Source organism: Ictalurus furcatus, chromosome 24, assembly GCF_023375685.1.
Source record: "Ictalurus furcatus strain D&B chromosome 24, Billie_1.0, whole genome shotgun sequence".
Lineage (NCBI taxonomy): Eukaryota > Metazoa > Chordata > Actinopteri > Siluriformes > Ictaluridae > Ictalurus > Ictalurus furcatus.
This window is the reverse complement of record NC_071278.1, coordinates 20,070,066-20,086,130: the sequence shown is the minus strand read 5'-3', so window position 1 is coordinate 20,086,130 and position 16,065 is coordinate 20,070,066. Positions and strand designations below refer to the sequence as shown.

General features: G+C 38.3%; 1 protein-coding gene across 2 annotated transcripts in view; it reads left to right on the top strand.

Annotated features, from left to right (window-relative positions):
- Positions 1-284: 284 nt before the first annotated feature.
- Positions 285-16,065, top strand: part of LOC128600327 (solute carrier family 45 member 4) — a 51,317-nt gene continuing 35,536 nt past the window's right edge. Inside the window, exons 1-2 of one of the 2 annotated variants that reach the window (XM_053612707.1) lie at positions 285-429; positions 2,537-2,649. The gene's annotated coding sequence lies outside the window, so the exon portion shown is untranslated. Of the gene's footprint in view, positions 430-598; positions 687-2,536; positions 2,650-16,065 lie in introns of those variants that run through there. The other variant, XM_053612708.1, reaches the window with a different exon arrangement.

Genomic DNA, 16,065 nt, shown 5'->3' with positions numbered 1-16,065 from the left:
AGAATGCTTTTTTTTTTGCATGGCATATCTCATTAGCATTAGCTGAGGTTGTATTAAATCTGGGAGTGTATAACACTTGTCATTGTGTTAAAACAACAATCAGAAAATAGCAGAAACCTCCATTGAGACTATATTGGTCAATATTTCTGGTCTGTAGCTTTAAGCTTAAACCCCGCCCCGTATGCAAATATATTTAGTTGCGTCAGCGGAAGCGGTCCGTTTATTTCCGACTGATATTCCCTTTAAAGGCGTATTTAAAGTGGATTTAACTGCAAGACGTCTCAGAGGATGAGTGCACCAATACAAAATAAATAAATAAATAAATAATAATAATAAAAAAACCCCCGCACATCCAGGGACTGTTGTAAAGACGCGTACTGTCGGAGGGACACACTACAGGGCACTGTGCACGAACACACGGGTTTCTGGGTGAGTATTTTATTTATGGCGAGTGCGTGTGGGTTTATTATACCGGAGCAGCATCTCGGGTCGCGCGCCTGACTCGACGCTGTCACTCGATACTGTAGCAGCAGTAATAATAAACCTGCTGGTTTGTCATCCTCGTTTTATTCAGTATAGCCATGTTTCTGAACACGCAGTAAGTAGCATGTGATCATTTGAGTGAAGTTGTAGATGTACTGAGTCATCGAGGTGTCCAGATCCAGATCCAGAGAGCTGTCAGAACAGTAAGGGTATCAGGTTCATGTTATGAACTCATTATATGCTTGATTTAGCGGATATTTAGAAAACGTTGATGATAATCTGAGAGTCAAGTGCATCTTGCTTTTTCTCGCTCTTTCTTGCTCTTGTTGCCAGATGTAGGGACTTTCATAGAGGTGTATAATTTATGGGACCGCATCACACACACTCTCTCTCTCTCTCTCTCTCTCTCTCTCTCTCTCTGTCTTTGCTGGCATCCGAGCTTCATTTACAAAAAAAAAAAAAATTGTAATCAGATTAAATACTTTAAAAATGCATTCATATCGTGAGCAGCCTATATATAAGCATGCCATCTTTATTGACTTTATTTTCAGTGTATTATTATTATTGGTATTAGAGCTTTTTATGTATGTATGTATGTATGTATGTATGTATGTATTAGTTTACACACAAACACAGAAGCCTGCTGGATTTAGTTGCCAGTTGCGTGCATTGCACACAGCGACATAGCCTATTGATTTCTGTTATTATTTTTTTCCGACCTCTGGTACGCAGTAGGGTTGCCAGATTTAAGAAAAATAAATTAATAAATATATTCCCTGACTCCAAACCCTACAGCAGTTCTCTAAAACGTGTAACTATAACTTTTCTGACTAGAAACAGATCCCATAAAAAACTAGCAAAGTATCCGAAACGCATCAAAGTCATATCTATAACTGTATATTAAGGATATTTGAAGTATTTAAAAATATGCGCGCAATTTGGCAACCTGGACTTCGCAGATTTAGGCTACTGTATTGTAGTCTATTGTAAGATATAGTCTTCTGAAGGTTCCAATGAATATGGAGGGCATTATGGTAAAAGAAAAGTCACGGTGTCATCACTGTACAACCTGATGCTTTTTGGTACAGATGGTTCAGCTCACTGCTGAAATGCAATTATTGTGCTATTTAGTTAGTATGGATACTGTTTTAATGTGCTTGTAACCTTTTCAGAAATGAATCTAGAATAATATAGCATGTAAACAAACAAAAAATCTTGTAGTAAAAACGTATGGTGGTATGTGTCAGTGGCCGTTCCATGCCAAATAGAATGACAATAACAATATGACCATTTTAGACTTCCTTATCACTCTTTTGATAGAATAACAAACATATAAACATTAACCTGTGTTTTAAATCCTTCTCCAAGTTTAGGCTTTCTAAATATATGCTCTCCTCTCCACCGTGACTGAGATAAATAGTATTTGATAAGGAAGCACTAATCTCATATCTGACACTCTGATGCACTGCCACATTCTTAATCGATCATACACGTCATTTTCTTCTTCTTTTTTAACTTTTTTTTGATGCCGCTGGGTTCGGATCGTTATTTCTACTTTGCATCTAGCTGAAAGAAAGTAATTGGAGAGAGGGAACCCTGACAGCCTTACTTTACTAGCAAATTAGTATCATATGTTGAGAAACACTCAGAGATCTGATATCATATGAGTGTCATATTGCATGTGGGGAAAATATGATCCCTAGCGTTTGCGTTTTTCCTGTATATTCCATCTAGTGACAATAAACCAGAAAGCACCCTTAGTGGTGATAACTTTCATTAAAGCAGAAGTGATTGGTGCTGATAAAGGGTTCTCACCACTGAGTCATGTGCGAGAAATATGCTGAGTTCATCATTCGCTGGTTTCGTCTGTGCTGCATTGAAATCAGATGCAAATATGACCTGTTTAGAAGAGCTTGATGCAAAGCAGAAAAGGCAGAGTGCATTGCTGTTTTGCTCCAGAGTTCATAGAATACCTGTGGTCTTGTGTATCAGCTGTTTGCTATGCTTTCCAGAGCTACATATTGACTGCTGGCATTTTGTTTGACCTTCCCAGGTGCCAAAACTGCTGCTTAGCTGGCACACGGCTGATGACAGTGCAGAGCCACGTCTGTTAAAGAGTTGCTGCATGCAGGAACAGGAGATTTATGAAGCTTTCAAGGCCTTTTGGTGAGTCATCCGAGCCCTGATTCGGCCGCTGGGATATATTTGCGGTTGTGAATAGTCTATGCACCACACCCTCAAACAAACACATTGGCGATTAGGTAGTAAATCTACATGACTGCTTTTTAATTGATGCTTTCTAACTTTCTAATGTGAAAGTGATTCCCAAGAGGTGTATTAGAAAAGAAGTCATTAGTTCCCATCTCATTGTTATTGATTGCTCAATACTATTTGATTCAGCTGAGCCGTGCACATGACTTCTGAGAGAGATGATGTAAAAAGGGAACCAAAACTCCAAACGTCTGAACTCTTATTCTACTTTTTATTAATGCGTTTTATGACATAACATAGTTTCCACAACAAAATAAAGACTGTCTTTCATTTTGAATATCATTGCTTCTTTACAATACAATTAATATTGATTTTATAGAGACGGCAAAAGATCTAAAATGTCAAACGTTATCCTATCTAAATGAACATCATGTGCGAAACATTTTGCTGAGTTTCTATTTATTACTGATGAGCTGAGCAGCTCTGCACAAGCCAGTTTATTAACTCTCGGTATTGGTTAATTGTCAAAAGCTGCAATTAATTCAGTCACTGGATTTCCCTGTATGGAGGTCACATGCAATAATAACAAGTGTGTGTATTAATCATCATAAACATGCAACACTGCCATCAATATTACACCAGACGTAGATATTTCACCGCATGAATAGAAGCATGCATCACTCATAATCATGAAAAGGAAAAGGGGGGGGGGGGACTCTACAGCTCCTGCATTATCTACCTGAAGTGAAATAATTAACTGTTGAAATGAAATTTTTAACCAAAACTAAAATTCTTGTCACACTGAATTGAAAACTGAACCCTGAAACCAACTGCTGTATTTATTTGTTTTTGTTTAGTAATAATGGGAAGAAGAAAAAGCAACAAGCAGTAATAAGCATTTATATAGGTGCATGGCTGTAACGATTTATTTAGCTTTTTATGCATATTAAAATTGAAACTTGTTAAATTAAAATCAATGAATGCTTAATTGAACAAACCACAAGTAAACACAATAAATGAAACTCTGTATGATTGACAAGTCCATCCTTTCAATAGGGCATTACTCGAAACACCCCAATAAAAAAATAAAAATAAAAAAAATTGTAGAATATAAAACTACTATATGTGATTCTGTGCATTATTTTATTGACTGTGCTGTCATGATCATGATTTCACATGGGCTATCAAACCTGTAAAGTCTGCTGTTGAGACATAGAATGTTTTAAGGTCAAAGTTCTTTTCATTTTAAGAGCTTTAACAACAAACAGTAAAACCTTAACCTGGATCGTGTAATGGATACAGAGCCAGCACAGGGACATTAATCTGTGTTCTGCTTGAAAATTGTATATTTCTTTGCCTTTTTTTTAAATGGAATCAGCCAATCAGAAGAAATGAATGCAATAGTTTATTTTCACTCTTACCCCAATTGTTGTGGATCAGCCATGTTTCATGGATGACAATGATGGTGTCTTCTTTAGAGGATAATATAGCTGAAAACCTTGTCTAAAAATATCTAATATCTAAAAACATGATCAAATCTTCACTATGTTGCCTTTTCACTCACTAGACCCTGTCTACCAAAGCTGGAAGATGGAAGTTATGCAGATGATAATAGCATTATGCTTTGAATTAAAATCTATGGCTTGGTGGTTAGCACGTTTACTTCACATCTCCAGGTTTGGGGGTTTGATTCCCGCCTCCGCCCTATGTGCATATAGTTTGCATGTTCTTCCATTCTTCCTATGGTTCGGGGGTTTCCTCCGGGCACTCCGGTTTCTTCTCCCAGTCCAAAGACATGTGTTGTAGGCTGATTGGCATCTCTAAATTGTCTGTATGTGAATGCATGTGTGAGTTTGTGCACGACTGTGCCCTGTGGTTGGTACCACGACCAGGGTGTCTCCCTGGGATAGGCTCCAGGCTTCCCTGTGTCCCGGGGTAGGATAAGCAGTACTGAAAATGGATGGATGGATGGATAGATGGATGGATGGATAAAGCTTATCTAAAGCAAGATTTTGGGTTATCTGTATTAAGTTCATAGCGCCAGTGCAAAACCTAATAAGTAAGTTTTAGACACCAGATATGTCATGGCTGAATGACTACACTGACTTTAAAAGATCTCAAATTAACTTGTGACCTTCTGTTACTTGAGACTTTATCCTGCACCTTTGTGCCTCTCGTATATAAAGTTTTTACCAACAATACACAACACCTGGTTAAATATAACTCTCTATAAAAAGTATTTTTAAGAAACACTTTATCTTTCTTTGTATGGACGAGTACAGAGAGTCTCCCAGACTCTACTAACTGCAAGTCTCAGGGCAAAAAAAGCACCTACAATAGTAACCTACATTGTAATTTCACCTAAAAACATCTCTGTCCTCAGCGCCCATGTTTCATCTTATACAGACTCTGACCACCTTGGCTTCTCTGTTTTGTGTAGGGAAACTGTAAAGTGTTGTTTTGCAATCAGTGTTTTTTTCATTACTAAGGTAGTGGGCGTCTTGAAAGTCTTCATTCTATTTTTTTTCTTGTGGTGGGTATATTTTACAAATGTAGTCATCTATTTAATCCAATCGGTTGTTTTGTATTTTTTTTTTTCCATTAATAAACCGAATACCACCTCCTTTCTTCAGAGGACAATAAGGACTTTGTTAGTAATATATAAAATTACTTTTGTGGACAGTTAAAGCCTTTAAGAGATGGGGAGATTACATTAAAGGGAAATAAATAAACAATAAATAAATATTATACACTTGTGCATGTACTCATCCACAAACAGCATTCTACACACACACACACACACACACACACACACACTTTTTTCATATTAACTTTGAGAGAAAAACAAAGATGGTAGGAAACGACTGTTTATAACATGGGTGATAACAGGAAGTAACTTCTCTCATCACAACATTACACGTAACTGTAAATTGGATTAAAAATGCATGAAGCATGTCATTGTTTCATTTATTATACTAAAATTAAAACCCCTTGGGACATGGCGTTATTGGCAAATAATCAACTTCAGGGTGGTAACAGTGGTAACTATGCTTCATGTTGGGCCACCTTACACCACTTCTTTGTTGATTATTTTCCAATAACAGCATGCCCCATTATGTTTTATTGCTTATCTAAGATTAGTCATTAACATTGCAATCCTCTGAAGCAGTAAAATGTTTTAGCTTAATGTTACTGGTTACAACTTGACTACTGCAGCATTTCTGAGTATTGCATGTGACTAGTAGACAATTGCCTACAAGAATATTTCTAATTTGTAGGATAAGCTGTCGGACAATTTATAGGTTTTGCTATCCATGAGCATTAGCATGAGCTACCATTTACATAAGCCATAGAGTGCCAAATATCAAGTGGGATCAGAGGTGGGTTGACTGCACATGCTCTCTTGATCGTAATGAGGCCTGCATCCTAGTGATGGAGCTTTGAGCTGCTTTTTTAGCGCATCACCCTCACATGACCTGTATTGTATTCTGATGTAGGATGAGGTGCGTGGGAGCACACCGAGGTGTTTCGATGGGAAAGGAACGGTTGTTGCAGCTTATCTCCCCACCCCCGTTCCCTGTCAGTACAAGGTCATTGTTTCCCTGTGGTTTTATTTCAAGCATTGAAACAAACCTGCTCAGGAAAGTGTTCTCAAATTACTGTCTTATCAGTCTAAAATGCACCTTATCATCTTACTGTTTTCTTTGTTTCCTTTCCACTGAGCGAGACATCGCGGGTTTTTTTTTTTTTTTTTTTTTTTACAAGTTGTTGTGTACATGTAAATTGTCAAAAGGGTTTTGTGCTCAAAGAGAGATGCATGCATAATTAAAATCACGTCAAGCTTCTTGAGTCTCAAGTTAGCTATCTCGCTGACCTGGTGAAAAATTGGCAAAGGTCCAAGTATAACGTTAGCATGAGGGCTAGCTAACGTCCTGCAGCTTGTTGTTCTCTGACGACTGTTTACGTTGTAAAGGTTTGGGCAGCTTCCATCTGTCAACCTAACCTTGACAAGCTTGATGCCATCACTAGCTTTATGCTGAGTTGTTTGTTAGTATGGTTTAATATTTCATGGAATTATTGTTGGAAAAAGAACATATTGTATTTTTTTTTCAGTACACATGAAAGTTCGAAGCAAAAACTAACACTTATTTGAGTTGTATTGCTGTTCATTATTTCAACATGTTGTTAGGCAGGAGGATTTTCCACACCTTCTGACAGGACATTGATGAGCACCTGCCTGCTCTGCCATCCACCTCATGCATGCATGCATGAGGCTCTGTGCGACATTCAAAGTTGATTAAAAAATCAAATATGGATGACTCTCATTCACGCTGCACATTGCCAGGTCTGGCCAGATGCTTCTAGCTGCTTAATGTCAAGCTGGAGTTAGCTTTAATGGGCTTCCCCCAGTCGCATGCTCATCCAGACTCACAGTTACTTCTCTTCTCAGAATTTGTGTCATAAATAATGCAGTGGGATTTAATTGAACACTTTCTTTTTGGTGCACACATTTAATTTAAGCTGTTGTGTATGGACTGTCTGATGTACAGCGGGGGGGAAATAAGTATTGAACGTGTCAATTTGGTTATTCGCATGAAATTTTCACCAGACTTTGTTATTAACTCAAGAAATCCACACATATAAAGAAATCCAAACAGTCCATAAATGAAGTTATGTGTAATAAAGCAGAATGAAACAGGAAAAAAGTATTGAACACACTAACTGAAATGTATTTAATACTTAGTGGAGAAGCCTTTGTTTGTAATGACAGCTTCAAGAAACTTCCTGCTCCATTCATCATTCCATCAATTATATGAAGTCTGCCAGTACCATGCGATGAAAAACAGCCCCACACCATGATGCTTCCTCCTCTACACTTCACTGTTGGTATAGTGTTTTTAGGATGATGTGCAGTGCCATTTCTTCTCCAAACATGGTGTGTAGTATGACAGCCAAAAATTTCAACTGTGCTCTCGTCTGACCAGACTACCCTCCCAGTATTTCATAGACTTGTCCAAATGAGTTGTAGCAAACTTTAAACGAGCTTCAACATGCCTTTTCTTTAGTAATGGAGTCTTGAGGATGAGCGTGAACAATGGAGTGCATTACCTATTGTTTTCTCTGTGACGATGACACCTGCTGCCTCCAAGTGTTTCTGGAGCTCTTTCCGAGTGGTCCTTGGCTCTTGGGCTACTCTTCTGACTATTCTTCTGACTCCCTGGTCAGAAATCTTGCGAGGAGCTCCTGTGCATGGCCGGTTGATGACTGAGTGATGTTGCTTCCACTTGCGGATAATGGCCCCGATGGTGCTTACTGGAAGATTCAGAAGTTTTGAAATACATCTGTATCCGATTCCATCAATATGTTTTGCAACAATAATTGTGCGACGGTCTTGGGAGAGCTCTTTGCTTTTACCCATCATGAGGTGTTTCTTGTGTGACACCTTGGTAACAAAAAGCCTTTTTATAGACCATCAATTTACTAACCCAGCTGATATTAATTTGCATAGATAGGAGATATAATTACTTTCCAACTACTTATGGATTTCAGCTGGTTCGTTGCCTTACCTTGCCTTGGAGAACTGCTTTTTCTTAGTGTGTCCAATACTTTTTTCCTTTGTACACATACCTTATTTATGGACTTTAATGCTGTGAATCCTTTATATTTCCGGATTTCTTGAGTTAATACTGATATCTAGTGAAACTTTCATGTGAATAGCCTCATTGGAAATATATTTACTGAAAACAATGTTGATGCATTCAATACTTATTTCCCCCACTGTATATTACACACTGAGCTGGCTACAAGTATCAGATTATTTCTGGCTACAAACCCGCTGGTTATCCATTTGTACTTTCATGCACAGGTTTCCAGCGAAAACCTTAACACTTTACTTGTTCATAAGGCATACAGTACAAAAGGCTACATGGCACCATCATAAGATTTTCCTAAAAGTATACCTAAACATTGACAAATGCTTACATAATCAGCTCTCTGAGTCAAGTGATTGAGTTGTATTTTAGATAAATTATCACTTATTTTAGATCATCACAACAGTCGACTGTGAAGCTTAGTCTACTTGTAGTATGTCACATGATGATGTGACATGTCAAGCATCAAAACTAATCTGCTGCTAACTCAGGGTCGCATAAATTATACGCAGATTTGGTATTACAGTGTCATGGCATTGATATAAGTGAAGAATAAAGCACAACAGGGCATTCTTTTATAGGAAAATAATCAACACCAGGGTAATATGATGCAAAGTTGAGTTAATGTTACCACCTTGATGTTGATGATTTTCCATTAATCACATGTTTTATTCTTCTTATATGACAGATATTTGGCAATGATTCCATTTTATTTATTTATTTATTTATTTATTTATTTATTTATTTTTTACATGCCATACATTTTATCCCTTTATGGTTACATTTCACATAGTGGAACATTGAATGAAACAAGTTAGTTAAATTATAACCGCTATACACAGTCGTTCCCTTACCAGCCTCTTTTACAAAGTTGTATTTATTTAAAAGGATTTTGTCCTGTTACTGAGAAACCACAAAGCACAAAGTCCTCCATCCTGAAGACTTTCCCATGTCAGAAAACGTAAAGTTACAGCTTTACCTCAGACTGTTACATAGTGCTGACACTGGAGACAGAAAACTTCACTATATGAACAATAACAATAACAATTTGTCTATATAGAGCATCCACCATACAAATCTCTTTGTAAGATGTTACTATAGAAACCATAATGTATTAGAATGTGCACATTAATAAATAAACCTGTGATTTGAATTGCAGCCGACACTACTGTCAGAGCTGCTGCTATAGAAAATTGATTAACACCTTCTGACCAATCAAATTTGAGCATTCAACGGCTCTGTGCTGTAAATTATTATTATTATTATTTTTTAAATAAAGAAAATCTTGAGTAAAGGACCAGAGAAAATATAGGTAAACAAAAACTCTTTGCTATTCCAAAAATTATTATAAGCATACAGTGAATCTGAAAAAAAAAAAAAAAAAATGTCAGCCATGGCACATGAACAAAAGTCAGCCCAGAACACAGCCATAACTCATCTTTAGATCGTTAGATCACTTGACTCAGATAGATCGTTAGATCACTACGACTGCTGATATATGTTGAAATAAACCTTTATCAGCCTTTATGTGTGTTTTAAGTCAGTTGCTTATTTAGATTTAATACTATGAACACAATCCTTCAGCAGCCAAACTAAACTGTTTGAATTTGACACAACAAGCTTTTCAGAGTAAGATATTACTAGCCCTAACCCAAGAGTTTGAGTTTAATCTAAAAGTGTTAAAGGAAATTGTTTTCTTAGTGTGTGTGTGTGTGTGTGTGTGTGTGTGTGTGTGTGTGTGTGTACTGAAACCTATAACTAAGTAAATTTAGTACCTCAGTACAGATTTATTTCATGAACATTATTTAGATATGTACAGTATACACTACCTTAAGACTACATGGGAATCCCAGCCAAAATTTCATTCAAATGCGGCAATGAAAATTTTCTGTATTAAATGTAGAAATGTGTCTATATTGTTCATCTCTTGGTGAAATTCAGTATTTTAGTGAACAATTTATGAAATATCTCACTGCATTATATCACAGTATGTTTGATTATTTGTGCTTGTTTTTTGTTCATTTATAGGTCTAGCTTGCTGTCAGTACCTTCTTCAGTGAAACTGAGCTAGCCAGTTAGCAGCTTCGTAGTTGGCAGGCACTACTGGCTACCAGTGGCACAGTACTATTTTGTCTATGTATTAAAGCCCAAGAGCTTTTTATTCCTGGACTTTCCACTGACAAAACACAGTAGGTCCAAGTTAACATTATTTATAGACCTATTTGTTTTGGAGTTGATATGGAGTAAACCCAGTCAATTCAAGGGACCAATCAAACAGGCTAATAATAATAGGAACTAATATAATAATAATAGATTGTGATTTTCACCACTGTAACTAAATTTAAAAAATCTCAGACCCCTTGGCTATGATTCACAGACCCCACTTTGAGAATAACTGGGCTACAGGAAAACTCTAGTTTGTAAAGCTATACATATATAATGCATAGAAATGTCTGGTCATTAGTGTGTTTGCTGACATAATTGGATGATTGGAAAGCTTCAGCATTCTCTTCCAGTTTTCTCTCTCTTTCCATAGAGCAGTAGTAGCCAGGTTGCAGCAAATTATCATGTGAACATTTTTGCATCTGGTCCAGTGTAAAGCATTTTTTATTACCTTATTTTTTTTTGAGTAATTGCTAGCAAACCAAGTGCTCTGATAATTTTGTTTGGCAGAAATGGAAATGGTTAACACTCTGTGCCGTATATACACACAGCCGAGACCCATAAAAGATGCTTTGTGTACAGAAAGTGTACAGGGAGAGCTTCCAGTCCCCACTCTACTCTCCTGTGCAAAACTCTCACAACTGTATGCATACTGTGGGAGGGTGTGTGAGACAAAAAGTGATACTGTGTGAAAGGGACCTTTTTGTCTCCTGTGGCTTGGGCATAAGGAGAGGCAAGGAGAATGGGAAAGTCTCATGCTGATAAGATAGAACTTTATCAGACCAGTGGGAGTGTGTATGGGAAGTGGGCGGCTCTACCACAGATTGCTCACGTTCTCTCCCTCACACACACTGGAATATTCCAGTAAGTTTCACATGATTAAGGTGGAGCAGTGTGAGAGGTGTTGTATAAGGCAGTTTGAGTCTGTACCTGAAGAAGCGGAGGCTTTCTCTCCCAGCTAGAATGACTGAAAATGCTAATCAGGGAGATTTCTTAGAGGTATTTTTGTTTAAAGCGAATGCAGACCTAGAGCTGAATATCCTGCCAGCGTATTAGGGTTAGGGTTAGGTTTAGGGAGGTGCTTTGCTGGAGGTGCTACAGTTTGTATGTGATTTTTAAGGTCGCATACTGTGTCAGCACCTTGTTTCACAGCTGCAGCTGGAATTCAGCGTTGTCAGGAAGAGTTATAGCTGATGAAGCCAGCTCAGTGTGATGCAACAGACATGTTTTCGCACCTGTTCATGGTTATGGTTGGCCTACTGGTTCATTATTGTTTCTCGTAGTAAGACTAAAAAGTGACACTATGCTTCCCGAATGTATTTTCTTCAGTGACGACACTTTCACAAAACCTAGAGCTAAGTGGAAAAGTTTGACAACATCCTTAGGATGAATTGAAGAATACAGATTTGTTTTTAATAATGAAACGAGACATTCAGCGTTCTCCATTTCTTAAATTGCACATCCTAATTTCCTCGCTTCCTAGCTCCACCTTCTGAGCAAATGAGGAAAGGATGCAAAGAAAGCAAACAAAGGCAGGACATATTCAAAGATTTTACCAAATGAGATGTCCTTGCTCACTCACTTTAAAGCAGTTTAATTTACTTCACTTTTCAACATGACATGTCCTGTTGTATTAACTGAATAATGGATTTGTCCATGCAGAGCAGTAATTAGACCTACACACTAAATTAATCTTAATGAAAGCATTCGTGCGCACACACACATATGTGAGTAAAGTAAATCTAGAAGCCTTCCGTGTCCTTGTTCACGGATTCCTCTGAGTGACTATTAAGAATCGGTAGGTCTTAAAAGATGGGTTGAAAAGATGGCTTTCCAGGTCACAGGCTGAAGGATATAGGATTAATGAATCAAGGTCACATCAATTAGAATAAAAAAAACAAAACTTGTATGAACACTCTTGACATCAATAAATGCAGTGTCCTTCACTAATATTGGCACCCTTGGTAAATATGAGCAAAGAAGGCTGTGAAAAATTGTCTTTATTGTTTAACCTTTTAATCTTTGGTTAAAAAAAAATAAAAAATCACAAAAATACTCTGCTCTCATAGATATCAAACAATTGCAAACACAACGCAGGTTTATCCAAAATAAATCTTTGTTAAATATAGGTGTGCAACAATTATTGGCACCCTTTTAGTCTATACTTTGTGCTACCTCCCTTTGCCAAGATAACAGCTCCGAGTCTTCTCCTATAATGCCTGGTGAGTTTGGAGAATACATGGTAAGGGATCTGAGACCGTTCCTCCATACAGAATCTCTCCAGATCCTTCACATTTCGAGGTCCATGCTGGTGGACTCTCCTCTTCAGTTCACGCCACAGGTTTTCTATGGGGTTCAGGTCAGGGGACTGGGATGGTCAGGGCAGGATCTTGATTTTGTGGTCAGTAAACCATTTTTGTGTTGATTTTGATGATGTTTTGGATCATTGTCCTGCTGGAAGATCCAACCACGGCCCATTTTAAGCTTTCTGGCAGAGGCAGTCAGGTTTTCATTTAATATCTGTTGATATTTGATAGAGTCCATGATGCCATGCATCCTAACAAAATGAACAGGTCCTCTGGCAGAAAAACAGCCCCGAAATATTAAAGAGCCACCACCATATTTAACCGTGGCCATGAGGTACTTTTCCATAAGGCTACCTCTCTGTGTGCTCCAGAACCACCTCTGGTGTTTATTAACAAAAAGCTATTTTTGTTTCATCTGACCATAGAACCCGATCCCATTTGACTATAAACTGAAGACGCTCGAGTTTGTTTTTGGATGAGAGTAGAGGCTTTTTTCTTGAAACCCTTCCAAACAACTTGTGGTGATGTAGATGACTTCAGATTGTAGTTTTGGAGACTTTCTGACCCCAAGACACGACTAACATCTGCAGTTCTCCAGCTGTGATCCTTGGAGATTTTTTGGCCATTCGAACCGTCCTCTTCACAGTGCGCTGAGACACACTTCCAATTCCAGGTTGATTCATAACATTTCCAGTTGACTGGAACTTCTTATTATTGCCCTGATGGTGGAGATGGGCATTTTCAATGGTTTTGCTATTTTCTTATAGCCACTTTTTTGATAAACATGTGTTGTGTTTGCAATTATGCACTGTATATGCTGTAAAATATATACATTCATATTTATTTATACATTCATATTCTATATTTATATTGTAGAGACTGTATTTTAAAGATAATTTTGTAAAATCCAAGTAAGCTTTACAGATTGTTATTGGAAAGGGTTTAAACAATGTTTTTCATGCTTGTTGAATGAACCATAAACAATTATTGCACCTGCACCTGTGGAACAGTCCTTAAGACATGAACAGTTTACAGGCGCTAGGCAATTAAGCTCACAGTTACAATAACTGAGGACACTAAAGAGACCTTTCTATTGACTCTGGAAAACACCAGAAGAAAGATGCCTAGGCTTCCTGCTCACCTGCGTGAACATGCCATCGGTCTGCTGCAGGGAGGCATGAGGGCTGCAGGGAAGCATGAGGACTGCAGATGTGACCAGAGCAATAAACTGCAATGTCTGTAATGTAAGATGCCTAAGACAGTGCTACAGGGAGACAGGAAGGACAGCTGATTGTCCTTGCAGTGGAAAATTACGTGTAACCATGCCCCCCCCCCCCCCCCCCCAGACGTGATCAAGAACTTGCAAATGCCTCGGTGGTACAGTGGAGTAACATCTCACAGCAAGAACTGACACATCTGCTGCCGTCCATGAGGATGAGATGCACTGTAGTACTTAAAGCAGCTGGTGGCCACCACATACTGACTGTTAATTTTAATATTGACCCCCCCCCTTTGTTCAGGGACTCATTATTCCATTTCTGTTCATCGAATATCTGTGCAACTTGTTCAGTTTATGTCTCAGTTGTTGAATATTTTTATGTTAATACAAATATTTACACATGTTAAGAAATTTGCTGGAAAATAAAAGCAGCTGAATGTGAGAGGTACAGTACAGTCTGTCACCCTTAGAGACACATAAGCTGAGTTTGATTTGTAGACATTAGACACATCTGAGTCAAAACTGTCCCCCTCTCTCACAGACCATCATTCAGGTTCTACATTTATAAGTCTGGAAATGCATGTAATCCAACACGCTGTCTGCCACACTGGGCTCCAGCCACCATCAACACCTCTGCTGCAACTGCCCCAACACCTGACTTCTCATGTGACTGGAGTTCAGCAGGCCTTCTGCCATCTACTGTCACAGGCTGGAAAGGTTAAATCTTTCAGCGTCACCTCTCATGGGTTTCATAATATTCCATCGTCTGACCAATCGGCATTCTGAAAATGGAGAGAATAATGATAGCCGTTTGTCAGGAGATCAGTTTCCGAGAAGTAGTGATCAATTATATCACATCATCAGGTTTTGTCTTTAGTAACCTATTGAAGGCTCATATGCATGCATGGATAGAGAGCTAAACAAACAGTATCACAGCTCTGATGTCGGCTTTGGTGCAAAGCATTTTTGCACCTTTGTGGTGCAAACCTTCTGGGTAAAAGCTTTGTCCTATTGCTGGTTCATTGATGAATGCTATAGCACTCCAGCTAAAAGAAAATTGAATGGCGCTGACATGAGAGTGGAAAAAGAAAGGACGGCTCTGGGTGGAATTAGGACGCTCGGTTCATGGATGATGGGCTTATTTTAGCACGGTAAGCTGGCTTGCACCTTCTGAAAGAGATAAACTCTAAATAATGGGTCATCTCAACTCACTGCTGCTGCTCTTTTCTTGTATATTTAATATTGTTTGACTTGACAGAGTGGCCTAAATGATTTCTTCTGAAGTCTAGCACTAGAAAGTATCTCCTGTCTTTGCCATTAAATATTCTCAGCAAATTGCTTTTCACGTGTCAGCCCATCAGGGTCGGCACACGTCATCTTCAGAGAAAAAGACGACTCCGTATTAAATGCCGTGGCTGACGGAACACCTCTGTGGCATTGGCAGCACATATGATATGAAATTTATTTTGTATCTGCTTCACCTGTATTGTCACTGTGCATCTAATTCAATGCACAAATCATATCACAAAATAGTCTCTTTCATTTGTATTATGTGTTATGAAATAGTTGAGGTGGTACATTGGCGAAGCAAATAGCATTACTGCCTCGCAGCTTCAGTGTCTCCTGTTCGATACTGAGCTTAGGTTACAACCTGTGTGGAGATTCGCAGGTTCTCCTCATGTCTGCATCGTTTTCCTCAAGTTTCTCTGTTTTCCTGCCACCTCCCCAAAAACATGCAGCGGTTACTGAAGATGAATGAATGAATAAGAGTGTTGATGAGAGAGCTAACATTTAAGAAAGTTATACCTAATGTTAGTGACAAATATAAATACGTGATTGCAGCATGTTTTTTTTTTGTTTGTTTGTTTTTGCACAGTATAACTTCTAAAGCTGAAGCAAATGCTTGGTCTGCAGGGCTGAATACTACTTAGGCTTAACTTGCGGTAGTCCTGCCTTAATGAGCTGATTAACCGGTGGAAAGCTGTGAAAATGAAAAAGCATTTGGCCTGGAATGAATTTTCAAATCCACTTT